Source organism: Zea mays, chromosome 4 (genome assembly GCF_902167145.1).
Source record: "Zea mays cultivar B73 chromosome 4, Zm-B73-REFERENCE-NAM-5.0, whole genome shotgun sequence".
Taxonomy (NCBI): Eukaryota; Viridiplantae; Streptophyta; class Magnoliopsida; order Poales; family Poaceae; genus Zea; species Zea mays.
This window is the reverse complement of record NC_050099.1, coordinates 148,837,711-148,851,283: the sequence shown is the minus strand read 5'-3', so window position 1 is coordinate 148,851,283 and position 13,573 is coordinate 148,837,711. Positions and strand designations below refer to the sequence as shown.

Below are 13,573 nucleotides of genomic sequence, written 5' to 3'. Positions count from 1 at the left end.
GTTGAGTCTGTTCTCCACCTCGGCGCCTGTTCGGAACCTTTTGTTTTTTTACTGCATGAAACATATTAATGCAGTAAAGCCAATAGACTTTACTCTTTTATCCAATGAATCATGAAACATACTATTAATAAGTGACACCATGACATGTTTAATCATTTCGACATGTTCGCAACACAGGGAAGACAATTATGTTTCATACTCCATATGTATTAGATATGGTATTATGGAATGTCAGTATCTGCTATTTCGTTTGGAATGTCTTTTTGTGATATTTCAGTCTGTGGTCCAAACAGTGCACAAACAAAGCAATGGAACACTGTTATTGAAGAGAATGACCAAATTGCATACTATTATTATTATTTTTATTATTTTCTTTTGCCAGGAAAAGGCAACATCAGCTGATCCTGTTTTTCTTTGTATAGTTATGTGCAAAGGATCGCATGCACTGTAGGCAGGCTGGCAGTGTTGGGTTCTTCTATTGTGCTTTTGTGCATTGGACAAGACAAGAAGTTCTTGGGACAAACTGGAGGTACAAGCTAAGGAACATGGTCATTTATTAGCAATCCTGTAAAGTTGAACTCTGAGTGAGAAATGTGGTTCTGCAATCCAAGGCAATCTCAAGTTAGCTCTGTCTCTCCTAGGATTCATGTGCCCATTGGTCGGGAGTCCGGGGAAGCGAGCTAAGAAAGGTCAACGTCTTTTTTATGTCTAGCTCATTATTTAAGCTGCATGTAGAGATGAAAATGGTACTACTAGAAAATGTCTTAGTTATTGTTATTATCCACCACAATTTTACATACATAGAGACAATGATTTAGTGGAGTTTATGCACTACCTTCTGTATGCGCATGTGACTTAAAAGCCTAAATAAATACTCCTGGCTCCTGCCATTCCAAATTGCAAGCCACTTTTACCTTTTATATGTACACAATTTTGGAAATAGTGTATACCTAACCTAGGTGCTTATCAAAATCTAGCATGCCTTCTGTTCTACTTCTATGAGTAGAAATAACCCACCCCGAATAGGGATATGTATGAGATGAATCTTGTATTTATGCTGCTGCCTACTCATGGATGTGCATTCCTCCCTTTTCAGAGCTCTGTAGAACAGCTTGCATGACCCAATCCCTGTAAAGATCAAGAATTGCATCGAGCTCAGGGCAATGTAAGATTCCATGTTCATCTATCTCTTGTTTTCTTCTTACTATCAGTACGCCATGTAGTGTTAAAAAATTCAGTATGTGTGTAGATCTGCCCGTGCTTCTTATATGCATTTGGTTACTCCATTTTATCAATGTAAGATTCCATTTTCATCTGTCCACTGTTTTTCTTCTTACTATCTGGAGCATTAGTTTCTTTAAACAAAAATAATACACTATGATTTGGTCACATCTGGCATTAGTTTCTTCATAGGTACACATGTTTATTTCATTTTTTATACAAACAGAAGCATGCAATTTGTTGTACCATATTTTTTTCTTCAAAAAGTACAATATTTGTAGCTAAGCAAACAAAAAAGGAAATAATAATACTTAAATAACCTCCAATCATAGTGTATTCTTTTTGTTTGAAGAGAAGATGCAGATCATTGACATAAATCATTTGTCGCCCACTTGTTTACTTTAGTTGTGCTATGTGTGTCCTATAAGTAGCATAACTGCTACCTCTTTTACATTGTGTTTATCGCGCTTGCATTTGTGGTTCATCTATATTTGGTGGTGATATCTGCAGGATAGGTTTTAGGAGAGGCTAAGAAAGCGTTTATGACTTGAAGAGGCTACAAAGAACAAAGGTTTTGACCTTGGTAACGGTGAGTTATTTTATTAATGTTTTTATGCCAACAACTTTAGCTTTTGTACACTAGCATTGTTTTCTTAAGGCAAAACAATTGAATTAGGGAGTGGTTTATCCGCATTAGAATGACGATGATAAAAACCAGGAGATAAAACTAGGAGATAAATATCTTCTAAGATGGGAGTTTTTCTTCTCTCAAAACCAGGAGTTAAAAACCTTTATTTTAACACCCCTGTCCAAATCTGAGAGGATACAAGAATCTGAATCTGACTCTGATGAATGAACATGAGTAGAATTCACCTGACCCTCTTCTAGACACCATTAATTTCGAAATAAAGAAGTTAGTATTTCATTTGGTAAATATATATTGGCAAAGTGTAGTATTTCAATAGACAATTTACAGATGTAGCCCCATCACATGCCAGTGGTGAAGGGTCGAATTGATGAACCTGTCAACTTGTATAAAATTAGTTAAGTATATAAGTAAAAAAAGTTTATTGTAGAGTAAAATTGTTAATCTGAATGTTTATGCCACTTTGATTTGATTTTAACGTAGGGGAATCTTCTGATTTTGCGGGGAGTAAACCACTAAAGGTTCATTGTTTGATTTTCCATTATATGTGGCACAGAAATTTCTGTTTGAAACGCTGTATTGTTTATGGTGCGAGCGGTGGCCGCTCGCTTGTGCTGCAGCATCGCTACTACAGAGAGTCCATGCCTTTCGGTAGCAAAGCCAAGGCGTACATCGACTCCAAGTCCCTAGCGTATCTCACGGCCAAGCAGGCGCTTGCTTACTTCGCTGTGCTGCTCACTGATCTCAAGAGGAACCTATCAGCAGAGGGCAGCCCCGTTGTGCTCTTTGGGGACTCATACGGTGGAAGTAAGAGCCGTCTTCGACTCCATTATTTCAATGCCAACCTGCATTCCAATTTTATTTTCTTGGTTCTGATATGATAGTGGCTTAACACTCATTGTGATTGAAATTTGAATCATGTGCTGCTACTAATGTCATTGATTGTGCAGTGCTAGCTGCTTGGATGAGACTCAAAATCCCCATATTGCTATTGGGGCTCTCGCATCATCAGCTCTGATCCTGCAGTTTGAGGACATTGTTCCTTCTACTATATTCTATGATCTCGTATCTGATAATTTTAGGGTGTGTATTTTACTGCCTTGTGCCTTTTTTGTTGTTTCTACCATTCTTTATCAACCGTTCGACTAATCTGACACAAATTTTTTTCTGTGTTGTGTTTAGAGGGAAAGTTTAAGCTGTTTTCTTACAATAAAAGACTCCTGGAAAGAATTAGATGACCAAGCAAACGAGCAAGATGGTCTTCTGAAACTAAGTAAAATGTTCCACCTTTGCCAATGAGTCATCTCCATAAACTATTCAGTCTTTGCCTTTTACACTGAGCTCTTCTTAATAGTAGTTTGCATTTTTTGACAGGACCCTGAAAACAAGTGGAGACCTTTCAGATTGGTTGAGCTCAATGTACAGTTATCTGGCCATGGTGGATTACCCACTTCCGTCAAAATTTCTCAGGCCTTTGCCAGCCAATCCTATTAAAAAGTTAGTCCTTAAACATCAATTTCCATACATCGTACTACACATTTCTGTGTATGCTTCTGCTCAAAGAAAAAGGATGGACCCAGTGCTGGCAGCTCCCACATCACTGGGGTATGGGGAAAGAAGAACCGATTAAGCGAGGCAAGTCTTATCCCTGCATTTTTGCAGAGAGGATGCATTGAACATAAAACCTTTGGCTCAGTGAAAAGGTTTCTCACCACTGTGTCACACATGTCCTTCATGTTTCTGCTGAAAAAATAATAAATAAGTAACTTTCAGTATCATTCCTGAATATGTTACTATTCCATTGCATTGTTCACAACATCCTGTCCCAATAGGCCAATAATCGTAACATGTCAACATTGCAATCATGAGAACCGTGTTCTTGTGAGCTACCTTTTACATTCTGTAGGCATCATGTGTTTTATTAATACTACTTGCCACTGCTTACTATATTGTCCTTTCTCTGTTTCAGGTATGCAGAAATATCGACAGTCAACCTAAGGGTACTGGTACTCTGGAACGTATATATGCATGAGTAAATGTATACTACAATTATATTGGCACTGTTGACTGCTTTGATCTAAATGATGATCCCCATGGAATGGGTGGATGTGACTGGCAGGTCCTGAAACAACAGTTTTTAATATGTTTCTATGCAATGGTTTCCTTTGATAGGGTGTGCTACTATATTGTGTGGCTTATGATTCATTCTTTCTTAAAACAGGCTTGTACCGAGATGGTAATGCCAATGTCTTATAGTGAACAGAGGAGCATGTATCCACCATATAAATTTGACTGCGCTTCCTATGCTGAGGATTGCATCAAAAGCTATGGTGTCAGGCCACATGTAAGCTATTGTCACGTTCAGGGGTTCCAGTACTATGATATCATTGAGCAAACAAGCTCTTTTGATTTTCTTCCCAGCTTGTTTAGAATAACAATTAGGGTTTTTACAAATCAACGTATTTTATCATATTGATTCCGTAGCAACGCACGAGTATATACCTAGTAGAGGATTAAATTTAGAGGACATTGTTGGAGATAGAGAAGATATAGAGGATAGAATCTTTTAGAGAGTATTGTAAAATGATAGAGAATATTTCTTCAAAGGATAAAATTTAGGGGACGTTGCTGTAGAGAGTCTAAGTGTCTACATAGCTAGTAATGCAGAGGCACATGTGGTTAGACCCTGTCCATGGTCGTCCCTGAGGGGGTGCTATTGAAAGGGAATTAGGCTTACACCTAGTCCCTAATTAATTTTGGTGGTTGAATTGCCCAACACAAACATTTGGACTAACTAAGTTTGCCCAAGTGTATAGATTACACAGGTATAAAAGGTTCACACTCAGCCAATAAAAAGACCATGTTTTGGATTCAACAAAAGAGCAAAGTGGGAACCGAAGGCCCTCTGGTCTGGAAGCACCGGACTGTCCGGTGTACACCGGACAGTGTCCGGTGCGCCACCGGACAGTGTCCGGTGTACCAGAGGACTCCAACGCAAACTCGCCACCTTCGGGAATTTCCAGAGGCGACTCCGCTATAATTCACCGGACTGTCCGGTGTACACCGGACAGTGTCCGGTGCGCCAAGGGAGATCGGCCTCAGGAACTCGCCAGCTTCGGGAATCTCCAACGGCTAGTCCGCTATAATTCACCGGACTGTCCGGTGTGCACCGGACTGTCCGGTGCGTCTCCGGAGCAACGGCTATCTCCGCGCCAACGGCTACCTGCAGAGCAATAAATGCGCGCGCAGCGCGCGCAGAAGTCAGGCGCGCCCATACTGGCACACCGGACAGCAAACAGTACCTGTCCGGTGTGCACCGGACACCCAGGCGGGCCCACAAGTCAGAAGCTCCAACGGCAGTGATGACGTGGCAGGGGGCACCGGACTGTCCGGTGTGCACCGGACTGTCCGGTGTGCCATCGAACAGACAGGTCCCCAACGGCCACTTTTGGTGGATGGGGCTATAAATACCCCAACCACCCCACCATTCAAGTCATCCAAGTTTTCCACTTCCCAACTACTACAAGAGCTCTAGCATTCAATTCTAGACACACCAAAGAGATCAAATCCTCTCCAAAATTCCACACAACGCCATAGTGACTAGAGAGAGTGATTTGCTTGTGTTCTTTCGAGCTCTTGCGCTTGGATTGCTTTCTTCTTTCTTGATCCTTTCTTTGCAATCAAACTCACTTGTAATTGAGGCAAGAGACACCAATCTTGTGGTGGTCCTTGCGGGAACTTTGTGTTCCAAGTGATTGAGAAGAGAAAGCTCACTCGATCCGTGGATCGTTTGAGAGAGGGAAGGGTTGAAAGAGACCCGGCCTTTGTGGCCTCCTCAACGGGGAGTAGGTTTGCAAGAACCGAACCTCGGTAAAACAAATCTCCGTGTCTCACTTGCTTTTTCGCTTGGGATTTGTTTTGCGCCCTCTCTCGCGGACTCGTTTCTTTATTACTAACGCTAACCCGGCTTGTAGTTGTGTTTATTTGTAAATTTCAGTCTCGCCCTATTCACCCCCCCTCTAGGCGACTATCAATTGGTATCAAAGCCCGGTGCTTCATTAGAGCCTAACCGCTCGAAGTGATGTCGGGAGATCACGCCAAGAAGGAGATGGAGACCGGCGAAAAGCCCACTACAAGCTACGGGAGCACTTCATCGGAAGAGTCCCGCACCAAGAGGAGGGAGAAGAAGAAGATCTCCTCCAACAAAGGGAAGGAGAAGAAATCTTCTTCTCACCACAAAGAGAAGAAGGAAAAATCTTCTTCCCACAAGCCGCATCAAAGCGGAGACAAGCAAAAGAGGATGAGGAAGGTGGTCTACTACGAGACCGACACTTCATCAACATCGACCTCCGACTCCGATGCGCCCTCCGTAACTTCTAAACGCCAAGAGCGTAAGAAGTTTAGTAAGATCCCCCTACACTACCCTCGCATTTCTAAACATGCACCTTTACTTTCCGTCCCATTAGGCAAACCACCAACTTTTGATGGTGAAGATTATGCTAGGTGGAGTGATTTAATGCGATTTCACCTAACCTCACTCCACAAAAGTATATGGGATGTTGTTGAGTTTGGTGCACAGGTACCGTCCATAGGGGATAAAGATTATGATGAGGATGAGGTGGCCCAAATCGAGCACTTCAACTCTCAAGCGACAACGATACTCCTCGCCTCTTTAAGTAGAGAGGAGTATAACAAAGTTCAAGGGTTGAAGAGCGCCAAAGAGGTTTGGGATGTGCTCAAAACCGCGCACGAGGGAGACGAACTCACAAAGATCACCAAGCGGGAAACGATCGAGGGGGAGCTCGGTCGGTTCCGGCTTCGCAAAGGGGAGGAGCCACAACACATGTACAACCGGCTCAAGACCTTGGTGAACCAAGTGCGCAACCTCGGGAGCGTAAAGTGGGATGACCACGAAGTGGTTAAGGTTATTCTAAGATCTCTTATTTTCCTTAACCCTACTCAAGTTCAATTAATTCGTGGTAATCCTAGATATACTAAAATGACCCTCGAGGAAGTTATCGGGCATTTTGTAAGTTTTGAGTGCATGATCGAAGGCTCAAGAAAGATCAACGAGCTTGACGAACCCACCACATCCGAAGCTCAACCTGTCGCATTCAAAGCGACGGAGGAAAAGAAGGAGGAGGCTACACCAAGTCGACAACCAATAGACGCCTCCAAGCTCGACAATGAGGAAATGGCGCTCGTCATCAAGAGCTTCCGCCAAATCCTCAAGCAAAGGAGGGGGAAAGACTACAAGTCCCGCTCCAAGAAGGTCTGCTACAAATGTGGTAAGCCCGGTCATTTTATTGCTAAATGTCCCATATCTAGTGACAGTGACCGAGGCGACGACAAGAAGGGGAGAAGAAAGGAGAAGAAGAGGTACTACAAGAAGAAGGGCGGCAATGCCTATGTTTGTCGCGAGTGGGACTCCGACGAAAGCTCAAGCGACTCCTCCGACGACGAGGACGCCGCCAACATCGCCGTCACCAAGGGACTTCTCTTCCCCAACGTCGGCCACAAGTGCCTCATGGCAAAGGACGGCAAAAGGAAGAAGGTAAAATCAAGATCCTCCACTAAATATGAAACCTCTAGTGATGAAAATGCTAGTGATGAGGAGGATAACTTGCGTACCCTTTTTGCAAATCTTAACATGGAACAAAAAGAAAAATTAAATGAATTAATTAGTGCTATTCATGAAAAGGATGACCTTTTGGATTCCCAAGAGGATTGTCTAATTAAAGAAAACAAGAAACATGTTAAGGTTAAAAATGCTTATGCTCTAGAAATAGAAAAATGTGAAAAATTATCTAGTGAGCTAAGCACTTGTCGTGAGATAATTGACAACCTTAGGAATGAAAATGCCAATTTAAATGCTAAGGTTGATTCACATGTTTGCAATGTTTCAACTTCCAATCCTAGAGATAATAATGATGATTTTCTTGCTAGGATTGAAGAATTGAACATTTCTCTTGCTAGCCTTAAAATAGAAAATGAAAAATTAATTGCTAAGGCTAAAGATTTTGATGTTTGCCAAGTTACAATTTCCAATCTTAGAGATAAAAATGATATTCTTCATGCTAAGATTGTTGAACTTAATTCTTGCAAACCCTCTACATCTATTGTTGAGCATGTATCTATTTGTACTAGATGTAGAGATGTTGATGTTAATGCTATTCATGATCATATGGCCTTAATTAAACAACAAAATGATCATATAGCAAAACTAGATGCTAAAATTGCCGAGCACAACTTAGAAAATGAGAAATTTAAATTTGCTCGTAGCATGCTTTATAATGGGAGACGCCCGGGCATCAAGGATGGCATTGGCTTCCAAAGGGGAGACAATGTCAAAATTAATGCTCCTCCTAAAAGATTGTCCAACTTTGTTAAGGGCAAGGCTCCCATGCCTCAGGATAACGAGGGTTACATTTTGTACCCTGCCGGTTATCCTGAGAGCAAAATTAGGAGAATTCATTCTAGGAAGTCTCACTCTGGCCCTAATCATGCATTTATGTATAAGGGTGAGACATCTAGTTCTAGGCAACCAACCCATGCTAAGTTGCCTAGAAAGAAAACTCCTAGTGCATCAAATGATCATAACATTTCTTTTAAAACTTTTGATGCATCTTATGTTTTGACTAACAAATCCGGCAAAGTAGTTGCCAAATATGTTGGGGGCAAGCACAAGGGTTCAAAGACTTGTGTTTGGGTACCCAAAGTTCTTGTGTCTAATGCCAAAGGACCCAAAACCATTTGGGTACCTAAAGTCAAGAACTAAACTTGTTTTGTAGGTTTATGCATCCGGGGGCTCAAGTTGGATACTCGACAGCGGGTGCACAAACCACATGACAGGGGAGAAGAAAATGTTCTCCTCCTACAAGAAAAACCAAGATCCCCAAAGAGCGATCACATTCGGGGATGGAAATCAAGGTTTGGTCAAAGGTTTGGGTAAAATTGCTATATCTCCTGACCATTCCATTTCCAATGTTTTTCTTGTCGATTCTTTAGATTACAACTTGCTTTCTGTTTCCCAATTATGTCAAATAGGCTACAACTGTCTATTCACTGATATAGGTGTCACTGTCTTTAGAAGAAGTGATGATTCAATAGCATTTAAGGGAGTGTTAGAGGGTCAGCTATACTTGGTAGATTTTGATAGAGCTGAACTCGACACTTGCTTAATTGCTAAGACTAACATGGGTTGGCTCTGGCACCGCTGACTAGCCCATGTTGGGATGAAGAATCTTCACAAGCTTCTAAAGGGAGAACACATTTTAGGACTAACAAATGTTCATTTTGAGAAAGACAGAATTTGTAGCGCATGCCAAGCAGGGAAGCAAGTTGGCACCCATCATCCGCATAAAAACATAATGACGACCGACAGGCCACTGGAGCTCCTACACATGGATCTATTCGGCCCGATCGCTTACATAAGCATCGGCGGGAGTAAGTACTGTCTAGTTATTGTGGATGATTATTCTCGCTTCACTTGGGTATTCTTTTTACAGGAAAAATCTCAAACCCAAGAGACCTTAAAGGGATTCTTGAGACGGGCTCAAAATGAGTTTGGCTTAAGGATCAAGAAAATAAGAAGCGACAACGGGACGGAGTTCAAGAACTCTCAAATTGAAGGCTTCCTTGAGGAGGAGGGCATCAAGCATGAGTTCTCTTCTCCCTACACTCCACAACAAAATGGTGTAGTGGAGAGGAAGAATAGAACTCTATTGGACATGGCGAGAACCATGCTTGATGAGTACAAGACTTCGGATCGGTTTTGGGCCGAGGCGGTCAACACTGCTTGCTACGCCATCAACCGGTTGTATCTACACCGAATCCTCAAGAAGACATCATACGAACTCCTAACCGGTAAAAAGCCAAACATTTCATATTTTAGAGTCTTTGGTAGCAAATGCTTTATCCTTGTTAAAAGAGGTAGAAAATCTAAATTTGCTCCTAAGACTGTAGAAGGCTTTTTACTTGGTTATGACTCAAACACAAGGGCATATAGGGTCTTTAACAAGTCCACTGGACTAGTTGAAGTCTCATGTGACGTTGTGTTTGATGAGACTAATGGCTCTCAAGTAGAGCAAGTTGATCTTGATGAGATAGGTGAAGAAGAGGCTCCATGCATCGCGCTAAGGAACATGTCCATTAGGGATGTGTGTCCTAAGGAATCCGAAGAGCCTCCAAATGAACAAGATCAACCATCCTCCTCAATGCAAGCATCTCCACCAACTCAAAATGAGGATGAGGCTCAAGTTGATGAAGTAGAAGATCAAGCAAATGAGTCACCTCAAGATGATGGCATTGATCAAGGGGGAGATGCAAATAAGGAAGACAAGGAGGATGAGGAACAAAGGCCGCCACACCCAAGAGTCCACCAAGCAATCCAACGAGATCACCCCGTCGACACCATCCTCGGCGATATTCATAAGGGGGTAACTACTCGATCTCGTGTTGCTCATTTTTGTGAACATTACTCGTTTGTTTCCTCTATTGAGCCACACAGGGTAGAGGAAGCACTTCAAGATTCAGATTGGGTGGTGGCAATGCAAGAGGAGCTCAACAACTTCACTAGAAATGAGGTATGACATTTAGTTCCACGTCCTAACCAAAATGTTGTAGGAACCAAATGGGTCTTCCGCAACAAGCAAGATGAGCATGGTGTGGTGACAAGGAACAAAGCTCGACTTGTGGCCAAGGGATACTCCCAAGTCGAAGGTTTGAATTTCAGTGAAACCTATGCACCCGTAGCTAGACTTGAGTCAATTCGCATATTATTGGCCTATGCTACTTACCATGGCTTTAAGCTGTATCAAATGGACGTGAAAAGTGCCTTCCTCAATGGACCAATCAAGGAAGAGGTCTATGTTGAGCAACCTCCCGGCTTTGAAGACAGTGAGTATCCTAACCATGTCTATAAGCTCTCTAAGGCGCTTTATGGGCTCAAGCAAGCCCCAAGAGCATGGTATGAATGCCTTAGAGATTTCCTTATTGCAAATGGCTTCAAAGTCGGAAAGGCCGATCCTACGCTCTTTACTAAAACTCTTGAAAATGACTTATTTGTATGCCAAATTTATGTTGATGATATTATATTTGGGTCTACTAACGAGTCTACCTGTGAGGAGTTTAGTAGGATTATGACACAGAAATTCGAGATGTCTATGATGGGGGAGTTGAAGTATTTCTTAGGATTTCAAGTAAAGCAACTCCAAGAGGGCACCTTCATTAGCCAAACAAAGTACACTCAAGACATTCTCAACAAGTTTGGGATGAAGGATGCCAAACCCATCAAGACACCCATGGGAACTAATGGGCATCTCGACCTCGACACGGGAGGTAAGTCCGTGGATCAAAAGGTATACCGGTCGATGATAGGTTCTTTACTCTATTTATGTGCATCTCGACCGGATATTATGCTTTCCGTATGCATGTGTGCAAGATTCCAAGCCGACCCTAAGGAAGCTCACCTTACGGCCGTGAAACGAATCTTGAGATATTTGGCTTATACTCCTAAGTTTGGGCTTTGGTATCCTAGGGGATCCACATTTGATTTGATTGGTTATTCGGATGCCGATTGGGCGGGGTGTAAAATCAATAGGAAGAGCACATCGGGGACTTGCCAGTTCTTGGGAAGATCCTTGGTGTCTTGGGCTTCAAAGAAGCAAAATTCGGTCGCTCTTTCCACCGCCGAAGCCGAGTACATTGCCGCAGGCCATTGTTGCGCGCAATTGCTTTGGATGAGGCAAACCCTGCGGGACTACGGTTACAAATTAACCAAAGTTGCTTTACTATGTGATAATGAGAGTGCAATCAAAATGGCCGACAATCCCGTCGAGCATAGCCGCACTAAGCACATAGCCATTCGGTATCACTTTTTAAGGGATCACCAACAAAAGGGAGATATCGAGATTTCTTACATTAATACTAAAAATCAATTAGCCGATATCTTTACCAAGCCTCTTGATGAACAATCTTTTAACAAACTTAGGCATGAGCTAAATATTCTTGATTCTAGAAATTTCTTTTATTAACTTGCACTCATAGCTCATTCATATACCTTTGATCATATCTCTTTTATATGCTATGACTTATGTGTTTTCAAGTGTATTTCAAACCAAGTCATAGGTATATTGAAAGGGAATTGGAGTCTTCGGCGAAGACAAAGGCTTCCACTCCGTAACTCATCCTTTGCCGTCGCTTCAAGCAACTCTCCGTTCTCGGGGGAGACAAGCATGAGCAAAGGACTTTGGGGGAGAAATGAGCCCAAAGCCAAAAGACCGGACTTCGTCTTTGGTATAATCTTAACTCATTTATTTATTGCCAAAGGGGAAGATAGCACTTCGAAGGGCTCTAATGATTCCGTTTTTGGCGATTCATGCCAAAAGGGGGAGAAATGAGCCCAAAGCAAAAGGACCGCACCACCACCAATTTCAAAAACTTAGTGTTGAATATTTTTCAATCAGTATCTTATTTTCAATTGGTATCTTATTGTGTTCAAAAAGGGGAGAGAAAGTAGTATTTCAAAAATAGTATATCAAAACCCTCTTGAACACTAAGAGGTGGATCTCTTTTAGGGGGAGTTTTGTTTAGTCAAAGGAAAAGCATTTGAAACAAGGGGAGAAAATTTCAAATCTTGAAAATGCTTTGCAAAACTCTTATTCATTTACCTTTGACTATTTGCAAAAGAACTAAGAGTACATTTACAAAAGAATTTGCAAAAACAAAACTCGTGGTGCAAGCGTGGTCCAAAATGTTATATAAGAAAGAAACAATCCATGCATATCTTGTAAGTATTTATATTGGCTCAATTCCAAGCAACCTTTACACTTACATTATGCAAACTAGTTCAATTATGCACTTCTATATTTGCTTTGGTTTGTGTTGGCATCAATCACCAAAAAGGGGGAGATTGAAAGGGAATTAGGCTTACACCTAGTCCCTAATTAATTTTGGTGGTTGAATTGCCCAACACAAATATTTGGACTAACTAAGTTTGCCCAAGTGTATAGATTACACAGGTATAAAAGGTTCACACTCAGCCAATAAAAAGACCATGTTTTGGATTCAACAAAAGAGCAAAGTGGGAACCGTAGGCCCTCTGGTCTGGAAGCACCGGACTGTCCGGTGTACACCGGACAGTGTCCGGTGCGCCACCGGACAGTGTCTGGTGCGCCACCGGACAGTGTCCGGTGTACCAGAGGACTCCAACGCAAACTCGCCACCTTCGGGAATTTCCAGAGGCGACTCCGCTATAATTCACCGGACTGTCCGGTGTACACCGGACAGTGTCCGGTGCGCCAAGGGAGATCGGCCTCAGGAACTCGCCAGCTTCGGGAATCTCCAACGGCTAGTCCGCTATAATTCACCGGACTGTCCGGTGTGCACCGGACTGTCCGGTGCGTCTCCGGAGCAACGACTATCTCCGCGCCAACGGCTACCTGCAGAGCAATAAATGCGCGCGCAGCGCGCGCAGAAGTCAGGCGCGCCCATACTGGCACACCGGACAGCAAACAGTACCTGTCCGGTGTGCACCGGACACCCAGGCGGGCCCACAAGTCAGAAGCTCTAACGGTCAGAATCCAACGACAGTGATGACGTGGCAGGGGGCATCAGACTGTCCGGTGTGCACCGGACTGTCCGGTGTGCCATCGAACAGACAGGTCCCCAACGGCCACTTTTGGTGGATGGGGCTATAAATACCCC

The 13,573-nt window shown here is 42.7% G+C and overlaps 1 long non-coding RNA gene across 1 annotated transcript; it reads left to right on the top strand.

Annotated features, from left to right (window-relative positions):
- Positions 1–1,094: 1,094 nt before the first annotated feature.
- Positions 1,095–3,162, top strand: LOC103653808 (uncharacterized). Its single transcript, XR_002750481.1, has 4 exons — positions 1,095–1,165; positions 1,732–2,674; positions 2,818–2,950; positions 3,050–3,162. It is a non-coding gene; the product is annotated as an uncharacterized lncRNA (long non-coding RNA).
- The last annotated feature ends 10,411 nt before the right edge of the window (positions 3,163–13,573 follow it).